We start from the raw sequence: 23,784 nt of genomic DNA, 5'->3' as shown, positions 1-23,784 counted from the left end.
ATGCTTTTACATCTGTTATCTTACTTTATCTCTGCACAACCTCTCTGCCTTGAACAAACTTTTATTATAGCACTTATGGCCCTGTAGTTAATGTTCAGTGTATATGTCCATCTCTCCCGCTGGTTTATGACCTTCTTCAGGGCAGAAATCCTGCCGGATTTATGCATCTATAAAGCTCGAGCACTAAAGTTAGGGTTTGTTTCGTTGCAAAAGATAGAAACCCACTGGATGCAATTTAAGCAAAAAAGGGGCTTTGTTTCAAGGATCCCCAGGGTAGGGGTGCAGCCACTGCTTGGCAGAACACCAGGCTCTCTGGCGATTCCTCATCTCTTGCATCTGCCTCATTAACACCTCCTCTCTGCAGAAGTATCTTTCACTCCTTTCTGGTCGCCTCGGCTGAGAACTTGGCTGCCAGCATCTCCTGAGTGGAGATGTAACTTGTCCAGCCCTGAGCCAAGAGCCTTATCACTCTCTCTGTCCCAACCTCCCCAGTCTCCAGGAGTCAAGGCCCTGATTGGTCCAGCCTCGGTGAGGTGTTCACCTCTAGCCCAATCAACTGGGGCCAGAGGGGTGTGGTTCAATCTGGGACCCAGGTGGTTCCTAAGGTAGGGCACCCGGTGGGGCAGGAAGGAACAAAGCACAGTTCTCTGAAAACAGTGTGAAGGGGCGGGGCAGCTCAAACTATAGGGGGCCTCGTCTGTCTTCGTATATACTTAGTGCTCTGTAAATGCTTACCGACCTGCCTGGCTCTATGTGCTGCAGAATATTGGCCTTCTTGTAGTTCCCCAAACCCACCGAGCTCTTTCTGGACTTCAGGCTTCAGGATGGCTCTTCCTCGCCATCATCCCCGTGGCCTGGCTAACTCCAGCTCCTCCTCTGGATCTACATTTGGATCCACCACCTCTTCATCAGATGGCCTTTCCTGACCCCGCCCAGAATATCCTGCTCTCTTTCTTCAAAACACTCAGCACCTTGCAGTTACTTGTTTAATTCCTGCTTCCCCGCCTCTCTCCCCCCAAAGACTCTAAGTTCCAGTGTTCCCAGAGGCCCCAGTAGCTCCCGGCCCAAAGGGCAGCCCTACAACTTGGATGTGGGGCAGCAGGGGCGTTAATGCCCCGCTAGGCAAACTTTTGACCAATGGGAGGTGGGAGAAGTGGATAAATTCTTACCCTTTTTCCCTCAGTGGACTGTCCTGAGATGAAATGTATGAGCTTTTGAGAGGACAGCCCTGGAAGACGAAGCACCCTCATATTGCCAGTGCCTCCTTCTCACCCACCTCTCTTGTCGAGGGTCAAGGATTTCTGCTCTCTGGAATTGCACTCCCTTATAAACGAGTAGCAAAAGCCTTTGCCTCAGGCTCTGCTTTCTGGGGAACCAGGCCGGGTTGCTAACTCTAGCTGGCATACATGAAAAATTAAGCGTATTGGATTTTGTTTAGCACAGTGCTTAAACAATGGATCAGAAATCCCACTCTTGCTAGGCTCTGCTTTTCTCCACTTTAGTTGTCTTTTTTTTTTTTTTTTCCCATGCTGTGCTGCTTGTGGGATCTTAGTTCCCCAACCAGGTATCCAACCCGTGTCCCCTGCAGTGGAAGCTCAGTGTCCTAACCACTGGATTGCCAGGGAACTCCTCAGTTTTCTTCTTATTCAAGCTTTCTCTGAATGCAGGCAAGGTTGCTACCCCCAACTCCAGCTTGCTCTCGTGAAAAGAATGCTTCTTACCTCCTGGCTTCACCTTGAGTCCGGAAGCTGAGCCTCATGGTCTCTGATCGGCCCAGGTAGGGTCACATGTTTTCCTCTGACCCAATCACTGGGGGCGGGTGAGGACCAAGCTCCAACTCCAGGTATTCTCTTCTTTCAGATTTCAGGAGCAGTGATGATGCGGGCAAAGAGGCAAGATGAGGCCCAGGAAATGCCAAATTGGGTTTGGTGTTGGGTAGGGGAGCAACACAGATGCAGATGGCAGGGAGTCTATGACCCCCTCTCCCCCCGTCCAGTACAGACAGGAGGAGGAGAGATCTGGGCCGCCAGCTCTCCAAGCAGTCAGGGTGGGAAGCCAGAGCTGGGGCTGGCCAGGCTCACTTCCACAACGGGCTGTCCCCAGAGCAGGCTCTGCAGTCAAGGCCCAGGAGCAAAGCTCAGGCCCCTCCAACCCTAATGTCCAAGGTGGCACTGGCCTTCTCTACTCCACAGCACCATCAGGGCCTGTCTACCCTAGAGCTCCCAGACCAGAGCCTTCCCAGGGGCCCAGACACACCAATACCAAGCACTGGGTTCACACAGAGCTGGGGACCCTAGCCTGGAGCTTCCTCATTCACCACAAGCTTTCAGCCAGCTAGATCCTCCCCCTCCCCCTGGGAGACACTACCTTAGGGAAGTCACCTTCTAGAGGTCAGCCAGGACTTAGCCCGAGGCCGGGCCAGAGGCTCCCTCTGGGCCACCTGCTCAGTTATGGGGTCACCACGCCACACTTTGCAGGCCTTCTGGGCCTCAGTGCTGCTTCTCTTGACACTCTTATTCCCACTGTGACATGGAGTGTCTGCAGTTTCATGGGTCCTGGGGCCCCATGGAGTTAGTTCTCAGCTCCCAATTCCTAATGAGAAGCGTCAACACTCACAGAGCACTTACCATACCAGGAACCATCTAAGAATTTCATGATTCTCAAGTTCTGGCCACACCAAGCTACTGTTCCCCATTCATGTCCTGCACTTTCCTGTCTACAGCTTTGCACGTGGCATTGCTAGAAGGACTTTCTTTGTTTGCCTTTCTTTGTTTCTGCTTGGTGAGTTCATCCTTTAAGATCCACTTCAAATTTCGCCTCCTGCGTTAGTCATCTATCGCTGTGTAACAAATCACCCCAAAACTTTGCAGCTTAAATTAACAAATATTTATTATCTCCCATCATTTGTGAGGGTCAGGGATCTGAGAGTGGCTTAGCTGAGTGGTTCTCGCTCAGGGTGTCTCATGAGATTGTAGTCAAGCTGTTGACAGGGCTGCGGTCTCCTCTGAAGGCTTGACTACCCACCTCACTCGCATGGCTGTTGGCAGAAGGCTTCAGTTCCTGGCCCCCTGAGCTTTTTCCATAGGGCTGCTCATGACCTGGCAGCTGGCTTCCTCCAGAGTGAGTGATCCAAGAGAGCAAGACAGAGGGGACCCAACATGGAAGCCACAGTCTTTCATAACCTGTGCTCAGAAGTTTCCTATCATCACTTCTACTTTACTCTGTTGGCCACACAGACCAACCCTAGTGCAGTGTGGTAGGGAACTACACAGGGATGTGAATACCAGGAGGCAAGGCTCACTGGGGCTGTCTCAGAGGCTGCCGGCCACCGCTCCCCCATGCGGTCCTCAGGGGATGGGCACTTCGAATGTACTTCTGTGAAGCTTGCGTCATGGACGTTTTGTCTCACTCCGAGATGGCAAACTCCTGGAGGATGGTTACTAAATCTTGTTCATCTTCCCCTTCCTTTTTAGCCCCACATATCCTCTGATATACAGTATATATTCAGTAAACCTCAAATTTATGCTGAATGCATGAATAAATGAGTAAATAAATGAATGAATTAGTGATTCTCTAGGTGGATAGTTCAAGACTAGAGGAGACAGCATGAACTATTATATGATTAATTTCCCCTGTTTCCTGCCTCAAGATACCTAAGGAGTTGGTGGCTCAGAGCTCACTTCCTTTTCCTCTGGTTACTTCTCCTTCCCCAACACCCCAGACTTGCAGCATCAGAGGGCTTACTCGCCATCTTGGTATAATGATGGCCTGCCCCCTCATCACAGCTGATTGGACCAGGGCCGAGCACCTGACCCAAGCTGGGCCAATGGACTCCAAGGAATTTGAAACTGGACTAAGAGAGGCCAAGCTTCAGTCTGGCTGGTTTCTTGTCAAGAGGGAAAATCTGGAAACTGTTGGCAGTAGCAGTTCTTTGATCCATGGACTGGGGAGCAGAGAAAGCCAACCTGCCTCAACAGGAGACGAGAGTGCAAATAGAAGAGTGAGAAGGAGGAGAGAGGGGAAGGGTAGCCGAGGTTGCAGAAGCTCTCACTATCGGAAACCTGGCTGCAGCTCCAGCTTGGTCCCCACGAGATACACATATATGTATATGTATTTTTAAATTTTTATACAATTTTTAAAGGTTACTTTCCATTTACAGTTATTACAAAATACTGGCTCTAGTCCCCGTGTTGTAAATATATCCTTGAGCCTGTCTTACACCCAATAGTTCGTACCTCCCACTCCCCCACCCGTATATTGCCCCTTCCCCTCAATTATATTCTTATAATAAATGGGGTTTAAGCAAGGGTGTCCTGGAGCTGGTTCACACTAGCTCCTGAAAGCTAATTGTACATCTTTCTCCATGACGTCAATTTGGGAGCTTGACATAGGCCACAGCTGCAGTATTTACACCACAGGAACTGGCAAATGCTACAAATCAGTGTCCCCCACTAAAAACTGGTTATTAAACATTAGCAAGCACATTGACGGTTTTACGACAATTCCAGGGGGTTTCCGTAACATACAGCCCAAATAGTCTTTCTGACTAAAACATCGGGGCAAACTCCTACTCATGCTTCGTGACCCAGTGCATCTCCCATGAGAAGCCTCATCTGGTGTTTGTGGGAAGCTGATTCTCTGTGTACTCACATAACTTAGGAGACACCATTGGACAATCCAGAATTCTGAGGGCTACGTGACATAGGCCAGGTGTAAGACAGAGACCCCACCTAGGCAATAATTGCCTATTGCTCTTGGAGTGAAGTCCAGGCTCCTTATCATGGCAGGCTGTTCCTCTGAGCAGTGGCCCGTGCCCTCCTCCATCTCGTTCCTGCCCACACCATCCCCACCCCATCGCCACACCCTGGCCTCCTCAGCCTTCTCAATCTCTAGCCCAGAGTCTCTACCCCATGAGTTGTCAGTCATTTGGAGAATATGATAAAGATCATGGACCTTCACCCTGGAGGAAACACACATACAGACACACAAAGATTTGCATATAGTTTCAGGGGATCCATGGACCAAATAACTTCTTTTCTCTGAAGCCCTTCCTAACTCCTACATCCCGTGTGCCCTGCTTTACCCCAAACATACCTCTCTCTTAGCACCTTCAGTGCTCTTAAACTTATGTTTATTTTTGAGTCTTTTGCTACACTGGCTGCTCCTTGGGGTAGCATCTATCATTGTCTTATTTAGAGTACATGAGTGACCGAGGGAAGGCTGAGGTGTGTCCTAACACCCAAGTTCTAATCATGAGATCAGGGTGTAGCTACAGACACAGCCTGCTGTCTAAGCACAAATGTGCGTCATTGAGGCTGGCGTCAACATTGCTAAAGGGAGAAGATGCCAACCGTAGACAGACTGAGACACACGCAGAAAGTGAGAAGCAGGCATTGCTATGGCTGGTGTATTCCCAGCACCAGTGGGGCGAGGGGTGGTTAGGGGCCTGGGGGCTGTCTTGGGCAAAGGAAGAGCACCCCAAGTGTGGTACCATGGGAAAAGCCTGAACTCTGGGTCTCAGAGATCTAGGTTCAGATTCTAGCTCTGTCACTCATGGCTTGTGACTGTGAGCAGATTACTTTGTCTCTCTGAGCCTCAGTTTCCTCACCTGTCAAACCCTACTTTATTGAGTCACTGCTAAGATTAAAAGAGATGATCTGTGTGATGTGCCTGGGACACAGGAGTTGGTCAATAAAAGTTAGTGTCCCCTTTTCCTGTACTCCTCTCATGTTGGTCACATGCACCAGAAATCAACTCTGTTTAACTAAAGCAAAACAAGGAATTTATTTGTAAGAGTGGCAGAGACTGCCTACTGTCCCCCAGTTCCTGTTATCCCTTTCTAACATGGTAAAGTAATTTTTAGCTAGGTACATAGTTGCTTAGCTAAATACTACATTTTTTTCCGCCAGCTTCCCTTGCAGATTGGCACGACCTGGTAACAATGTTCTGGAGAGTGTGATGTAACCGGAAGTGATATGTACAACTTCTAGGTCATGTCCTTAAAGAGGGCAAAAGGCGACAGGTCCTGTTACGTTTCTTCAAAAAAAAAAAAAAAAAAAGAGAGGGTACATACTCACCTCTTCTCTCTTTTCTTCTGTCCTTCTGGCTGGAACAGGGATGTGCTGGCAGGAGGTGGAGCAGCCATACTGACCCATGAGGTAGAAGCTGAGTGTTGAGGATGCGGAGAAAGAAGACAGAAGGAACCTAGGTTCCTGATGACTTAGTGGAAGAGAGGCACCATACCAGCTCAGACTTTCAAGGGCAAGAGAATTAAACTTCTATTTGTTCAGCCATTGTCAATCTTTGGGTTTTGTTATAGCAACCAAACCTATACTCTATCAAATACTCAGTGCTATAGACCGTATACCGCTAAAATTTGTATGTTAAATCCTATCTCCCATATGATGGCATTTGGAAGTGGGTGCTCTGGGAGGTCAAGAGGACAGAGCTTTCACGAATGGGATTAGTGCCCTTATAAAACAGACCCCAGAGAGCTCCCTTGTCCCTTCCATCATGTGAGAACACAGGGAGAAGACGGCAAGCAGGCTCTTGCCAGAAACAGAATCTGCCAGAATCTTGATCTTGGACTTCCTGGCCTCCAAAACTGTGAGAGAGAAATTTCTGTTGTTTATAGGACACCCAGTCTATGGTATTTTTGTTATAGCAGCCAAATAGACTAAGATACTTAATAAACCATTAAGGTGCTCATGGTATCCAAAAAAGAGCCAGACAAATGTTTACATTGTTTTGACTTTGACTATTGTCAGTTTGACAATTATCTATTTGACTATTCGGTTGACTCTTGTGTTACTTTGATATACACACATCATTTTGTTTTTTTGAATATTTCCTTACATTTGGCACAAGATGTTCCAGGCTCATCTTGTAATTTCCATGCCTCAGCCTTGGACTCAATCATTTGAATAATGAGTTTTAGTGGTTTTGGTGGAGAATGGTGATTAGAAACCATGACCTGGGGACTTCCCTGGCTGTCCAGTGGTTAAGACTCCATGCTTCCAATGCAGGGGGTGAGGGTTCGATCCCTGGTCAGGGAACTAAGATCCCGCATACCATGTGGTGAGGCCAAAAAAAACAAAAAGAAAAGCACCGTGACCTGTGTGCTATGTATGCTTATTGATACCGAGCTGACACTGCTTCCAGGCTTTCCGGCAGATAGGAGTAGGAAATACATGTGTATATACATATGTGTGTGTATATATACATATGTGTGTGTGTGTATATGTGTGTGTGTATACACCTTAATACATGCATCTAATACAAACTCCTGCATTTATACATCCATTTAAAAACAATGAGTTTACACCAACATTTCTAATTCCAATTCAACACTCCGGGTTTACTCTAGTCTTTTCCTCTTTTCTTTTTCTTTCTTTTTTTTTTTATAATTGTACTGCACAGTTAAATGCTACATTTCGTATACTTCAATTATTTCGCCATGCAGCATATGGGATATTAGTTCCCCGACCAAGGATTGAACCCCTGCCTCCAGCATTGGAAGCCTGGAGTTTTAACCACTGGACCGCCAGGGGAGTCCCCTTTTTTTTTTTTTTAATATGGACTGCTTCACGAATTTGCATGTCATACTTGCGCAGAGGTCACGCTAATCTTCTCTGTATTGTTCCAATTTTAGTGTATGTGCTGCCGAAGTGAGCACTCCCTCTTTTGCATCAGACGTTACTCTCTTCTCTGATGGTGAGAAACTGGATCCCATTATTTCCACACTATTTCCATGTTTGCTTGGTCCGCCTGTATGTACCAATCCCTTGACCACTCAGGTCCCTCCTCGAGCCTGGCCCTACCATGTCCCCAGCCTGACCAAGGAAGGGGGAAGAGACCAGATGCACATCTTAAGATGTTATCAATCTCTTTACTTCCCCCTGCTCGTCAAATAGCCTCCTCATTATAATTTGGCCTCCCGTTTAGCTTGCTTATAGGTACAGAACAAAGTGACCTTCTGGAGAAAACATTTCCCCCTTAACCCTGGGCCACAGGGAAGCTGAGATTGGATTTGCCTTCTGCTTGAAGAAAGAAGGTGCTAATCAAAGGGCCTGGACTGCAGGACGCCTTTGAAGGAGGATGCTGGAAGCACGAAAACTGGATGCTTCTCCAGCAAGAGCCCTGGGTGGGGGCTCCTATACTTACTGGGGAGCCCAGCGCCCAGGTAGCTGTTCTTCAAGAGCATCCAGCTAACATCCTTCTCGTCTTCTGATCCCATCCTCAAGTACAACAGCAACCACAAAAGCGGCATCCCTGCCAGGCATTGTGCTGGTGGCTTTGCATATATTATCTCTTTTTAGTCCTCACAGTAATATTAGGGGGAGGCATTGTGATGGTCCTTATTTTACAGATGAGGATACTGAGTTTTGGAGAAGTGAGTGAGGACTTCCCTGGTGGCACAGTGGTTAAGAATCTACCTGCCAATGCAGGGGACATGGGTTCGAGCCCTGGTCCGGGAAGATCACACATGCCGCAGAGCAGCTAAGCCTGTGAGTCACAACTGCTGAGCCTGTGTGCTGCAACTACTGAAGCCCGCGCGCCTAGAGCCCATGCTCCTCGACAAGAGAAGTCACTGCAATGAGAAGCCCGCACACTGCAACGAAGAGTAGCCCCTGCTCGCCGCAACTAGAGAAAGCCCGCGCACAGCAACGAAGACCCAACACAGCCAAAAATAAATAAACAAAAAAACAAAAAAACCCATATAATCTTAGAGAAGTGAGTGAACCTGCCCAAGGTCACGTGACAAACATCAAGGCCAGAACTTGAGCCCTTGAAGTCCAGCTCCACTGGCTCCATTATCCTGCTCTGAGCCCTTGACCTCTCACTTCAGTGTTCTCTTGACCTCCACCTGTTGGTCTGACGCTACCCATGCTCTGGCTAGTTCTGTCTTTGTCCAGGAAATAGAGTCCTGGGCGCACAAAAGATGTCAGTGCTGAGCTTTTTAAAAAGTACCACTGTGTGATATTTAACAGGTGCCAAAAGAAAATATGTAACATACATATGTAAGTCAGAAGACATAGTAATAAAATAATCCCCAGCCCCCCAGACCTACCGCCCAGCTTAAACATACGCTAACAAATGCTTTTTAATTAGGCTTAATTTTTTACATTTTTAGAGATCCTTTGCATTTTCAAAGTGCAAAACCTCTCTCAATTTAATCTCCTAACTGGAAAGCTGAATAACCCCTGTAGATTAGCCAGCTCCCTCCTTTTGCCACCCTCTCTCTGAGGAGTTAGTCCTTGACTACTGTGTGTGTGTTTTTTTTCAATCACATTTCCATCAACAAATTCTGTGGGTTTTACCTTCAAAATACATCACAGATCTGACCACCCTGGCCTCCTCCCCTAATCCAAGCCACTGTCAAGGCGGGACCCCTGCACTAGCCTCCTAGCCGCTGTCCATCAGGCAACCACAGTGAGCTTTAAAAAAAAAGGAGTTAAATTATGTCCCTTTCCTGCTTGGTCCTGGCCCCTGGGACATGTTGGTCCTGGCCCCTGGGACATGTTTGTCCTGCCAGCTCAACCCTGAATCCTCAGCACTGACCTAGGGCCAGGGACAGAGTCCATGGTCTTTGCCATGGCTGACAAGGCTCCCTTCCATGGGTTTTCTCTCCACCAACCCCCCGCCCCCATTCACAGACCCTGTTCCTTCTGCCTGGAACACTCTTCCCCAGATATGCTCATGGCTCCTTCCTTCCCCCTGTAGGGCCCCTGCTCATTAGCACATTTGCCCCCTTTTATCACATTTTATAAGCATAAAATAAATTCACATAAGCATAAAATAAAACCTACCTAAGCACATACTTTTAAAAAAATCAATAGAATGTGCAATAATTAAGGGAAAAGTAAAAGGAAATGAATGTTTAATAATTTAATATGTATTTTAACAAATAGATGTTCTGGCAGCTCTCTGCACTTATACCTAGAGTTCTTATAAATGTGACAGCCACAAAGTTACAACGTGTTGACTCAGATTCTACAGAGATGTGATTTCCTAAAACAGTGAACAACACTTGGTGGAATCCCAAACAAAACATAGTGTAACCTTCCCTCTGTATACATAGTTCTTGAATTCCTGAAGATGCAGTGAGTGATAAATCTGTGTATAAAATACTTGCTGCTTATTTATAAAACCAAGTTAGGTTCTAGGCTCATATAATTATAAGCAGATTTTTCACCTACATAGATGTCTGCTGGGATATTCCAGAGTTTCACGAAGGAGGTCAGTTTTCAGCCCCTCATTGCTTCATGTGTCTTGTGCATTGCAGGATGTCTGGTGTGCCTGCACCAGCCAGCTAAACACCTGGTATGCACCTGCCCGCCCTTATTGTGACAAGCAGAAAAAGCCCTGGAAATTGTCAAAATGTCCGCTAGTTGGCACGAGAGTCCAGGGTGAGAACCATAGGTGGGCCCCCGTTTTGATTTTTCCTCTCCGCACACACCACTCCCTGACCTTGTACAGTGGTCTACATTTTTTGTTTGTGTTGCTTGTGTCTGAGACTAGAATGTGAGCTGCAGGAGGGCAGGGCTTTGTTTCTTTCGATGCCACATCTCCAGTGCCCAGAACAACACCTGGCACGTGGAGGGCGGTCAGTGAGGGAGTGGATACATGAGTGGTGTCCAAGATCACCCTAATTTCCATCCCTAGAACTCAACATTAAAGTGTGTGCAGAATCATCTCAGTAGAGAGGCTGGGAAAGGTTCTCAGTGTCATGCATCCACCAGGCGTAAGGCCTGGGTTTTGAATACCAGGCCCTCACTATCCACATGCAGAGCCTCCAGGCTATATACCCCTCCTGATACACTCTGGGCAGGACTGTGTGTGACAGCAGAAAGAAGTCCGGCTTAGGAGCCAGAGACCCGGGTTCAAAGTGTTGTTCCGCCACCCATTTGCTGTGTGACTTTGGGCAGGCTACTTGGCCTCAGCCTCCTTATCTATGACGGGAAGTGGTAGAACCAGTCCAAAAAGCTAATTTGATACGAGGCCACGTAAACAGACATATCTCTCTCAAGGGAAGAGATTTTGACTCTGCCTTAAGGCAGCCAGGCAGACCCAGGTGGGCTCAGGTGAGCCTGGAGCAGGCTCAGAAGAGAGCATCCAGCTGGAGGAAATGGGGCCATTCTGGCCTGGAGATAGAAGACCAGCCAGTGGGTATGGGTGGGATGACTATCCGCTCCTCTCTGAAGGGCAATCAGAGGACAGAGAGTCCTGTTGGGTGACCACGGGTCCGAGCCCAGGAGGGAGGTCAGTGCTCACACTACAGAAGCTGGAAGAGAAGGACTCCTCAGGGTGACCTCAGTCTTAGGTTAGAAGATGAAAAGTTCTAAAGAGGGAGTCAGAGGGAGTCTCAGGTTGGGTACAAAAGACAGAAGAGCTTTCTGGAAGGCGGGGTGTGGATACAAAATGGAGGAGAGCACTCTGGGTGAACAGAGGCCTGTCAGGAAAGGGGTCCAGAGAGCTTCCAGCAGGCTTTTTTTTTTTTTTTTTAATTTTATTTATTTATTTATTTATTTTTGGCTGCGTTGGGTCTTCGTTGCTGCACGCCGGCCTTCTCTAGCTGCAGCGAGCGGCGGCTACTCTTCGTTGCGGTGTGCGGGCTTCTCATTGCGGTGGCTTCTCTTGTTGCGGAGCACGGGCTCTAGGCACGCGGGCTTCAGTAGTTGTGGCACACGGGCTCCGTAGCTGTGGCGCACGGGCTTAATTGCTCCACGGCATGTGGGATCTTCCCAGACCAGGGCTCGAACCCGTGTCCCCTGCATTGGCAGGCGGATTCTTAACCACTGCGCCACCAGGGAAGCCCCCAGCAGGCTTTTAGAGTCCTTTCACACCAACATGTTGGGGAGATGGTCCCTGACATCTCTTTAAGCTTGACCACCCCCCATCCCTCGGCCCCCGACTGTCTGCTTCTTAAGGCTAAAATGCTCTTTTCTCTTTCCACTGGCCTTGAAAATCCATGAGGGACTTTCCTCAAGGACACCATGGAAGAAGCTGCTCCGACCTATTCCATCAAGCCTTCTGGGGCCAGGCCTGCCTGGATATTTCTGGCTCTCCCAAAAGAAAACAAACATTTACCCACTAATATAAGCAGGCAAAATCTTTACCCAACAAAACAAACAAATCCAGCTCCTCTCGGCCATGCCCAGCTTTCTTAATACAGCATCAGGGATAGGACCCTTGGCATCCAATCAACATGGATAGTCCCACTCCCAGGAGAACAGAAGGAACTAACCCCAGGGGGCAGATGAAGGTCACATTCACAATGAGGAGGCTTCAAAGGTTGGATGGGCTCTTCATGGGTAGGGTTAGATACACCTGGGTAAAATACAGGAGGCCTAGTTAAATTTGAATCTCAACAACAAATACTTTTTTAAAGTATAAGTGTACCTCACAGCCCATTTGGGACATACTTATACCAAAAAATTATTCATTGTTTATCCGAGATTCCAATGTAACTGACCTCCAATATTTTTATTTGCTTGATCCGGCAACATTTGGGGGCTGCATGTAAATACGGTAAACAACTGGGGTCTGACTGGTGTCTTAAAAGGGAGTCAGCACCTGTCAAAGAAGGACTTCGTGCAGGTAACTCAGAGACTTAGTACCTGATGTCATTTACATATGAAAACTCAGTCCCTTTGCACTAGAAACAGCTGAAAAACTGAGAAGGCTGCTTCTGAGTAGGTATCACCATTTAAAAAGCTGCCCAGGAAGTTTGAAGTCAGTTTCAGCCTTTGGGAAATACTTTTGACTTTTTGATACTGAAGGAGTTTGAACCCATTATTCCCCTCATTTCCAAGGACAAAATCATAAGTAAGCTTTAGGGATAAAGACATTTATCCAGAACTATCTATAATAATTGCTAACACGTTCATGGCAGTGCTGTACGTAAGAGAATTGCTGAATCCTCACAATAAGATTGAAAACCAGAGAGTAACTCAGGTCCAATATCAGGGGATTAGTTACATGAGTTGATGGTCTAGTCATCAGACAACTAGGCAGTCATTAAAACCAATGATTCTTAAGGCTGTTACAACATAGAGGATGCTTAAAGTCTGACAATGAGAGAGGCAAAAGCAGGACACGAAATTAAAATAAAAACTTGTTACCTGTTGAGAGAAAAGACACTGGAAGGAAATAAATGCTAATCCTGATTGTTAGGTAATTTTTTCTTCCATAGTTTCTTTTTTCCAAATGTCCTTTAATAAATGTATATTCATTTTATCATTAAAACAAAACAAAACAAAGCTGAAAAGTCTTCCAGGATCCTCCCGTCTTCCCAGGTAGCCAGGCAGAATCCAGAATCTACCCAAGGTTATCTCCCAGAGGCCTACACTGTGATTCTCTCATCTTCCCTCCTTACCTTCTGATGAATTAAAAATATTTACGAAATGCCTCTCAGGTGCCAGGCACAGCCCTGCAACAGAGCAGTTGGAATACAGAGCTGAGAAACACACAAAGCCTGCCCTTGAGGGTCTTACAGCCACACTTCTATGTAGTACCTGCTAATTCACCATTCTAGACTCACCTCCTCCAGGATGCCTGCCAGGATATCCTCTTCTCATGGTCTCATACAGCTCTGTACATACTCGCCTGATTTTCCCACTAGATCATGAGCTTCTTGAGGCCAAAGTCTGTGTTTCTTTCTTCTGACTCCCCAGAGTATGTAATTGGCCTCAAGAGATATTTGCTAAATGAATGTTTCATGTATCCTACAAACACATGGAAATAACTTGGCGGGTACTTCACCCTCTTTAGTTTGTCATTTTGATTTTCTTAGTCAGCTGCTTGCCTCTTCCAGGCCTGGTCTAGCCTCTTCCAGGCCTGGTCTAGCCTCCAGTTGCTACATATCCATATATGAGAAAGGTTAAGATTTCCTTTTGTTGTAAATGTTTTTATGGCCTCACACATCTGAGCACTGAATATGTTTGTATTCATGGGCTTGAATTCATCCTCCAGAAATCTCAATTAGTTTGTTATATGACCCTATAAAAGCTACTTTATACATGCTCGAATTTAGTAGTTTTAGGATAAAAACAGCGCTCATTTAAGTATAAAAAAAGAAAAGTGGAGAATTTATAAACGGGGTAACCATTCAGAGCAGGGGTCAGCAAAGCTTTTCTGGAAAAGGCCAGATGTAAACATTTTCAGCTTTGCTGGCCATACGGTCTCTGTCACAATCATTCAACTCTGTTGCTACAGGAAAGCAGCCATGGACAAGACAGAAAAGAATGGGTGTGGCTGCGTGCCAATAAACCTTGATTTGTACACGCTGAAATCTGAATTTTGTGTAATTTTCACATGACATGAATTCTTCTTCTTTGGACTTTTTTCCCCAACCATGTAAAAATGGAAGAACCATTCTCAGCTCATGGGCTGTACAAAAACCAGTGGTGGGTTTACAGCATGAGGCCGAGTTCAGCTCCAGCCTCACCAGTCACACCGACCTTGGGGCGATTCCTTAATCTCTCTGCCCCTCAGCTTCCTCGGGTGTAAAATGGGAGGAAATAAGTGTGAACCCAGCGTAGGGCTGTTACGAGGACTGACAGTGATCCTGCATGCACACTGTAGGAGCCTCATAAATGTATGCATAATAGCTATTATTCTTTTAAACGGTAAAGAATATTGGGTACCTGATTATAAATGATGATGATAATTTTGTGATTCATTTCTTTCTGCATCTTGGTATAGTGCTCAATCCCCGCGTGCATCCAAATATCTTGGGGAAGACTCTTTTCTCTCTTTCTCTCTCTCTCTCTCTGACTCTAATTTCTGGCATTTCTTTATGTTGGTCTTAGAGGCACAGGGTTTTAAAATTATACTCTTCGTTTCACTGTACATTATCATCATGGTCCATGCTAGGTGCCACTCATTTATTTTTAAGTCTCACTTTCTCTCCATGTTCCCTTCCCCTCATCAAGAATTCTGATCCATTGGTCTGGGGTGGGGCGCAGGCAGAGGTATTTATTGTTAAAATCTCTTCAGTGATTCTGAGTACAGCCGTCTGTGTTTCACTACAGTTTCTAGTGTCTTGCTGCTCAGAGCGGCACGTACACCAGCAGCAACAGCATTGCTGGCTGGAAATGCAGGGTCTCAGGCCCTGCCCCAGGCCCAGTGAGTCAGAACATGCACTTGAACAAGATCCAGGTGGTCGTGTGCTCATTGGAGTTGAAGAAGCACACAGCTCTTGTGTCGTGTGTGTATGCTTCCCTTTCTGCAATCGACGTGTGCTTGGAAGTGGTGTTTGAGACTCGCTGCTGGAGACGGACTCATGTTCTAGACCCAAGGTTGGCCTGGGAAAGCGTCAACTGCTGAGGCACATGGGTTGTGAGCTTGTTTATACTTTTCCTTTTAAATCTTGGGTTCTCGTAAAGTGAGGTCCCTTTGCAGTCCTCTGGCAGAGCGCAGAGGGCAGGACTGTGCCAGGAAAAGCAATTAAGGACCCGAGAGGCCACCAGGGGCCTCTTTCCCCATGACCCCAGAGGGTGGATGTCACTGGGGCTCACGGGGCTGCCAGGGGTGGGCTGCGGGTGGCATTGCTTAATATAGTTAGTCAATAGCTGTGTTTTCTAAGTGCCACAGAGGACTAAAGGAATGTCGCTAAATGTTTGGCATGGAGGTTACTGATGGCTTTGAGAGGGACGTTTCCCAGGCCTTGGAAGGAGAACAGATGTCATAGAAGGGGGGCATCATGGAGACAAATCCCCATGCACAGGCCTGGTCCCTGCTTTTTCACCACTTCGGCTTTGGGCATGAATATAATGGTGTGAGCAGAGAGCTGGCATCGCCCAAGGAGACTTTGGCCTCGCAATCCTTGGAACTTGGCCTTGCTCAGGTCACAGGCAGAACTGGATGCTGCTGGCTTTCTCCCTCTGCCTCGGTTTATTGGCCTGTACAAAGGGCACGTTGCTGCAGCCAGCCGCATTGCAAAACTCGATTGCACTGCCTTGTTTCTCTGAGTATTTCCTTCCTTCTTTCCACCAGCGGTCTTGAGAAGAGGGTTCCTGTCCTAGACCTCTCTGCTTCTTCCCACAGCAACAGGCAATGGTGGGGAAAGCCCAGCAGGAGGCGGCAGGTCCCACTCTGCCATCACTGTGTGGCCTTCAGCTGGGCACTTTGTCCATCAGGGTCCTCATTCAGTATCAAGATGGGGAGAACACACCATTATTTGCAGGTGGCTGTAGAAGTCTGTAAAGCAATGTACTGAAGAGTTATTTGAAGACCAGGTTCGTGGTCTCAGTAGCTGTGTATACTCTAAATGAACAACTCTTGAATTGAATCATCTCTCTCCCACTAGACCTGCAATGTCAGTTTAAATCTCTCCTATGCCGCTTTTTTTCTGACAATGACAGCTGATTTAGAGTCTGATCAGTTCTGCAATCTTCAAGGAAATCAACAATTCTGGCAAAATTATCTATTGGTGTTAAAACTATTAGGAAGTCTATCAGCAAGGGAATGGACAACAAAATTGCGGCATATTCATCTAATGAAATAAGACAATAACAGGGGAAAAACCTTGATACCCACAAAAATATGTGTGCATATCACAGACAATGTTGAGTGAAAGAGTTCATATTATAAGATGTTACTTATATGGAGTACTGAAGCAGGCCAAACTCATCTGTGGGAAGAAAGTCAGAATAGAGGTTTCCTTTGTGTGTGGGCTGTTATCTGGGAGGGGGCATGCGAGGGAGCCCGTTGGGGAGCTAGGAATGTTCTCAGTCTTGATTTGGGCTGTGGTTATGTGGGTGGAAACATATGTAAGCATCTCAGCACAAGAGGACCTTATGCATTTTCTGGTAAACATAACACCATCTATAACGTATTTCAGCCAAAAGCTTTTAACTTGAATCTAATCAAGATTTTAGATCTAACTTCTAGTTTCCAAGAAATGGAGAGACAGATGGACAAGCTAAACGGTACCACGAGGAAGATGCCGAACAATCCCAGAAGGTTGGTCCTTCTGTAGGACAATCAACGCAGTGTCTTTCACGAGGGGTGTTGGTTGAGGTCAGAAGAGCTCAAGAGACATCACAACCAAAGACAACGCAAGGCCTTGGTCTGGATCCTGGTTTGGACAAACCAGTCATAAAAAAACTCGTAGAGGCAAATAGGGATACTTAAATATGGATCAAGTTTTAGATGTCATTAAGGAATTGTTTTTCCTGTTTTTGTTTAGTTTTGATTTATTTTTTTGTTTTTCATGTTTTAAAGTATGATAACACTAATTATTGGAAAATGTTATTTTCAAAAGATACATACTGGCAAAAAATTCGGATTCATTTTCATCTTGGTGAAGACAAGCCAACCCACAGGACTGCCTTGGAAGTTTCCCTTTCTGTAAACAAACCTTTCAACAGGAAATGGACATTTACTGGACTTCTGTTATAGGTCAACACTTTATATATATTTCTCATTTCATAATATCCATGTGTTTTTCCTTTTTATAACTATGTTTAGTTGAAAAAGCGATATAAATTTGATGAAAAATATTTTAATCACTTAACAAATATGCGATGAAATATGATTCCTCTCACTGCAGGAACCTCCTTTTCCCAGTTCCTCTCCCTAAAAGCAGCCACTGTTTTTTGTGTATCTTTTCAGAAAACAGACATTCTCTGTCTACGCAAATATATACATGGATATGTGGTCCCCTAAGTTTTTTACTCAGTGGCAGCCTACCATCCACACTGTATTACACCTGGGTGTTTTGATTTAACATATATGAGACAGTCTTCCATATTTGCTCTTATGAAGGCTACCGATGATCTCCCTGTGTTCAGATCCAAGGCCACCTGCCAGTAGTCCCCTTACGCCACCAGCTGATTGCTCTGTCCCCCAGGCAGGCATCCTGCACGAGGCTTCCGGGGCTAATACTCTCCTGGATTTCCTCCTATCTCTTCAGCTCTTTTGCTGTCTCCTCCTCTCCTCCCTGACCTCTGAATATTGTAATGTCCCTGGCCTTGTCCTTGAACTTTTCTCTGTCTACACTCACACCCTCGGTGATCTCATCCAGGCTTTATACCACCCCTATACTGACAACTCCCGATTTTATATCTCTAGCCTGAGTCATGCCCTTGAACTCCAGATTTCTTATCAAATTGCTTGCTTGACATCTCCATCAGATGTTTGACCGATGTCTCAAACCGAAACTGTCTAAAACAGAACTCCTGACTTAAGCCCCTAACCCTTCACCTCCTGCCGTCTTCCCCATTTCAACTCCATTTTTCCAATTGCTCGGACTCTAAACCTCAGACATCCGTGAGTTTTCTCTTGCTCTCAAACCCTATATCCCACCCACCAACAAATCCCATTGAGTCAATATCTGACCAATTCTCACCATCTTTGCTGCTACCTGGGTCTGAGCCACCATCATTCATTACCTAGATTATTGCAAGAGAACACTAACTGGTCCCTCTCTCCTCCATCCTTGCTCCCCCGCCCAGTCTCTCCGCCACACAGTAGCAGAGTGATCCTGGTTAAACAAGACGAGGTCCTGTATTCCTCCAAGGAATCCTATCTTGCTCAGAGTAAAAGGCAATGTCCTTGCAGTGGCCCAGGAGCCGTGTGTGGTCCCTTTGTGGACTCACCTCCTATTCCTCCTCCGTTGTTCATTCTGCTGCAGCCCGTCTAGCCTCCTGACTGCCCCTTGTCAACACCAAGGCTATCTTAGAGCATTTGCTCTTCCTCTGCCTGAGAGCTCTTACCCCAGATATCTGCATGACTTGCTTGCTCACCTTTGTCACATTTTGGCTAAATGTCCCCTTCCAGTGGGATTTACGCTGACTACTGGATTAAGATGGCGATCCGCCATTTCCCATCTTCCTTGTATGCTTTATTATTTTTTTGTAACATGTATCACTTACTAATGTACTAGGTCATTTATGAGAATATAAGCTCCACAAGGACAGGGGGGCTGGGGGGGAGGTCCATCTGCCTCCTATTTTTGCACCGTTTTCATCACTGCAGTAGCCCTAGTGCCTAGAATAGTTCCTAGCACATAGCAGATACTTAAGAAACATTTACTGATTGAGTGAATGAACAGATATTATCCTATTTGATTGTTTAAATGGCCGTAGGGGTCCACTTATGGATGATGGTGGCTAACACTCATAAGGCGTGTCTGATACAGTCCTTTATGAATTTAGACTCATTCAAACTTCTCGCTAACCTTGTGAGCTACATTTGATAATCACTCCCACATAATAGATGATCAAACTGAGGTTTAGACAGATGTATTAACTTGCCCCTGGTCACACAGATAATAAATGTTCATGCCAGTCTAGCTATCTTGAGCTACCACATTTAACTTTGTGTCAGACTGTTGCAGAATGGGTTTACTTAACCAGTCTCCTACAAATGGACACCATCTTATGGTTCTCAGATGAGGCAAGGCTCAGAGAGGTTAAGAAGCTTGCATAAGGTCACACAGCTAGAATTCTGGTCTATCGGCTGAACCCTAGGTCTAAATTCTCAATCACTACATTGTCTCACCTCCCAAAGCCTCCTCCCCAAGGGGAAGGATTGGGGTTAGGAGGCCTTCCCTACTTCCCAAGTAGGAGGTGCCCTTCCTCCCCAAGGCCCTCTCTCTACTGTTCCTCTCCCCGCTCCCGCTCCGGAATCCTCTCCCAGATGGCCCTAGGCCATGGACACACACACTACCCCATTTAATCCCTTAATGGTTCATCTGCCTCCCAAAAGGAATGTAGATGTCTCCAGACTCCCCTTCTGGAGTTTCCCACCTCAGAGAGGTCAGGGACCACCTGGAGGGACTTACCTGAGGTTCATTTAATCAGTCACTTTTAATGAGCACTTCTGAGGGTAGGGAACTGTTAGAGGCAGTTTGGCTTCCTCTAGAATCCAGATAGCGCCCAGCCAGTATTATCTACTGTTTTTTTAAAAATTATTAATTAATTAATTAAAAAATTTTTGGCTGCGTTAGGTCTTCCTTGCTGGGCACGGGCTTTCTCTAGTTGCGGTGAGCAGGGACTACTCTTCGTTGCGGTGCGCGGGCTTCTCATTGCGGCGGCTTTCTCTTGTGGAGCAGGGGCTCTAGGGGCATGGGCTTCAGTAGCTGTGGCACGCGGGCTCAGTAGTTGTGGCCCACGGGCTTAGTTGCTCTGTGGCCTGTGGGATCTTCCCGGAGCAAGGATCGAACCCGTGTCTCCTGCATTGGCAGGTGGATTCTTAACCACTGCGCCACCAGGGAAGTCCCAAGTATTATCTACTGTTGTGTTATGGGAAAATTGGTGAGCAGAGAAAACACAGTCCCTGCCCTCAAGGGGCTTACAGTCTAGTGGTGAGACAAACATTAGTCAAGTACACCACTCAAAGGGGCAAGTGGGAGGACCATCCTCACTGGAGGTGCAGAGAGCTAGATGGTTGAGATGCCAGGAAGGGACACCTGGGCTAAGAGCTGGTGGATGAGTTAATAAGCAAAGAGAGGGAAGAACATTCCAGAAAAAAAGGGCTGCATACTAAAGGCTCTAGGGACAGCAAGGACCACAAGAGGCCAGGATGGAGGCGGCAGGGTGAGAGGAAGGTGGTGGGAGATGAGGGTGGGAGGCCTTGACCTTATCAGGGAGTTTTGGTTTCACCCCAAGTACAGTAGAAAGCCACTTCAGCAGCGTGGCGGGGGGGGAGGGCAATGGTGCAGTCTGATTGGACTGATCAAATCTGACTTGCATTCTGAAGACTGCTCTGGCTGAAGGGTGGAGAACAGACTAGCTGAACTAGTGGGCACAGAGAAGTGGGCAAGGGTTGTGGGGAAGGGTTGATGGGCTCTGTGGCACTGAAAGAAAGGAGGAAGTGGTGAATCTGAGAAATATATGGCCCCAGATTGTGCCCCTTCCTTAGGTCAGCCCATGTTCAAAGTCTGGTTGATTGAGCAGGGATGGGGCAGGCAGAAAGGCCCACTCCCTCGGTCAAGGTGGGACAGCTCTGAAGGGTGGTTCTAGCCCTGGGGCTCCCTGGGGGATGACCAACAACTTAAAACAGAAGTAAAAATGTATAGTTTCCCATTCTCAATGGAGAGGAAGTTTGAGGCCATGAACTGCCCAGGGTTCCAGAGAACTGTGGGTAGGTCCCTGGTCTTATCAATGCATGGGAGGATCCTGATTTGCCCTGGGCAGGTGTCCCGGCCCTCAGAACCTGTCCCTCTCCTCTCACATCCCTCCCATCTCCAGAATGATGGTAAGCCATGGGGGTGAGGGGCCTCTTGACCTTGGGATGCTGGTTCTAGCTTTCCCTCTTTTCTGCTCTGTGATCTTGGGCAAATCCTTTTCCCTCTCTGGGTCCATTGCTTCATTGCTAAGACAGGAAGTTGGAGTAATCAGTGACTCAGACTCTGAGAGTTTGTTGAAAGCTACGGTCATTATACATATAATTTCTGGCAGCTGCAGGGGTTCCTGAAGTCCTGGGGTGGGGTAAGGAGGGGACTTAATTGGGCCTCAAGTTAAGAATCCTTACATATACACACTACTATATATAAAAATAGATAATCAGCAAGGACCTACTGTATAACACAGGGAACTCTACTCAATATTCTGTAATAACCTATATGGGAAAAGAATCTGAAAAAGAATGGATATATGTATAGTATAAATGAATCACTTTGCTGTACACCTGAAACTAACACAATATTATAAATCCATTATACTCTAATATAAAATAAAAATTAAAAAAAAAGAATCCTTATATAGAAGCAACTTAAGTGTCCATTCATAGATGAATGGATAAAGATGTGGTACACACGCACGCACACACACACACACACACACACACGAATATTACTCAGCCATAAAGAAGAATCTCACTGTTTGTAACAACATGGATGAACCTAGAGGTTATTATGTAAGTGAAATAAGTCAGACAGAGAAAGGCAAACACCATATGATTTTACTTATATGTTGAATCTAAGAAAACAAAACAAATGAACAAACATAATAAAATGGAAACAGACTAATAGATACAGAGAACAAAGTTGTGGTTGCAGGGAGGGGGCGGGGAATGGGCAAAATAGGTGACGGAGATTAAGAGTGACAAACTTCCAGCTCTAAAATAAATAACAGCACAGGGAATATAGTCAATAATATAGTCAATCATATTGTAATCACTCTGTATGGTGACAGATGGTAACTAGACTTATCGTGGTGATCAATTCGTAATGTATTGAATCATTATGTTGTACACCTGAAGCTAATATAATATTGCAAGTCAATTATACTTCAGTTTAAAAAGAAGAGTCCTTGGGTGAGACAGTAACAAGCCCCATTTCTGATGACCTGCTGAGGACCAGTCGAATACCCTGTCTTAATCCTCCCCAAATATTTCTCAGATTCACCATAATCCTTTAAGGCAAGCATTACTTTCTCCACCCAGAGCTCAGAGGCAGAACTTAAGTGACTTGTCCAAGCTGGGAGGAACTGAACTAGGACCCCCCCCCCCAAGCCAGGTCTTTCTAAAGCCAAAGACTGTTCTTCCCATTTCAATGAGAGACATCTCTCCTCTCCTTCTGTCCCCACTCTGCACCACGCCCCCTCATAACACCATACATTTTAGACCTCATAGCCACTGGTCTTTTGCAGCCTGAAGTGCTCTCATGAGGCAGGGCTTACCTCCTAAGGTAAGAGGGAGGACCTGAGGCCCAGAGAGGGTAAGTGGACTGCAAGGTCACCCAGCAGGGGTGCAAGGGGGGGGGAGATGGGTGAAGGGTGGAGCTAGCTGAGAGGTGGACACAGAGGACCTGTGTGCTCACTCCCAGAGTCAGGTATGGACAAGCTTCACCTGGTTGCAACTGGGAAGCCCTGCAGGAAGAAGGATGGGGGAAGCTGTAATTAGGGGAAGAAGGCAGGCGCCTAGGGCTGGGCCTTAAAGAATGAGCTCCAGTTTGGTCAAGGAGAGTCTGTCACCCCTAACAACTTTGTTCTTCCATTTCTCCCTGCCTCTATTCAAGCTATTCCCCCTTCTCAGGCCCGTCAACATCCTCCTTATTTTCCAAGGTCAGCTTAAATGTCTTCCCTGAAAATCTGAGACCCCTCCCACCCCCCATTCATTTTTTCTGCCGGGGCCTGGGGAGAGATGCCCACTTCTCCCAGACTCTTTGAAGGCAGGATGCTCCCCTACCGCCCCACAGGGCTTGGGCAGGCAGGGTGGGGTTAATGAATCAAGAGCGCTGAGGCTGCGGCCGCCCTGCACCCTGAAAGGAAAGTGTCTTCTGGGAGTGTCCCACCCTGATCCTTGATACTTCTAGTCTCTCCCCTCGCCCCCCTCCGTTGGAGGGGACCCAGAGTGTGATTGGTGGTTAACTTCCTAAGCCCGAGAAGGCCCCTGGGTGTTCATGTCCCCACCCTAGGGGCCCCCATCCTGGGCCTGGGTCTGTCTCCTCCGGGGAAGACAGATGATCTCATTGAGTGTCTGCATCCGCCGCGCCCCCCCCGCCCCCCTCCTCCCGCGCCCTCTGCAGCAGTTGGGACTGAATAGTGCTGGGGGTACAGAGATGCTTTTGATGAATGAAACTCAGTGGCTCGATCACTCCCAAAGGACAAGCAGAAAATGCCCACACCACGACTCCTCTCGTTCCTTTAAAAAGTAAAAGCACTTGGCAAGGGCTGCCCTAAATTCAGTCCCGCGCCCTCAGTCCCCAAGCTCAACAGCCAGAGCCTCGACACAAACACGCACCAAAGGACCAGGCGGGGGAAGGCGCGGCGCCTTTAAGAGGCGGCGGGCGGTGCTGCCCCCTAGCGGCCGGCGCGGCCGCGCTTCCTCCGC

The 23,784-nt window shown here is 47.0% G+C and overlaps 1 non-coding gene across 1 annotated transcript; it reads right to left on the bottom strand.

Moving 5' to 3' along the window:
- Positions 1–7,568: 7,568 nt before the first annotated feature.
- On the bottom strand, positions 7,569–7,675 carry LOC133086027 (U6 spliceosomal RNA). The gene has a single exon (XR_009699814.1). It is a non-coding gene; the product is annotated as a U6 spliceosomal RNA (small nuclear RNA).
- Between the last annotated feature and the right edge of the window lie 16,109 nt (positions 7,676–23,784).

The sequence above is a fragment of the Eubalaena glacialis genome, chromosome 2 (genome assembly GCF_028564815.1).
Source record: "Eubalaena glacialis isolate mEubGla1 chromosome 2, mEubGla1.1.hap2.+ XY, whole genome shotgun sequence".
Classification (NCBI taxonomy): Eukaryota; Metazoa; Chordata; class Mammalia; order Artiodactyla; family Balaenidae; genus Eubalaena; species Eubalaena glacialis.
This window is presented reverse-complemented; position numbering and strand designations above follow the sequence as displayed.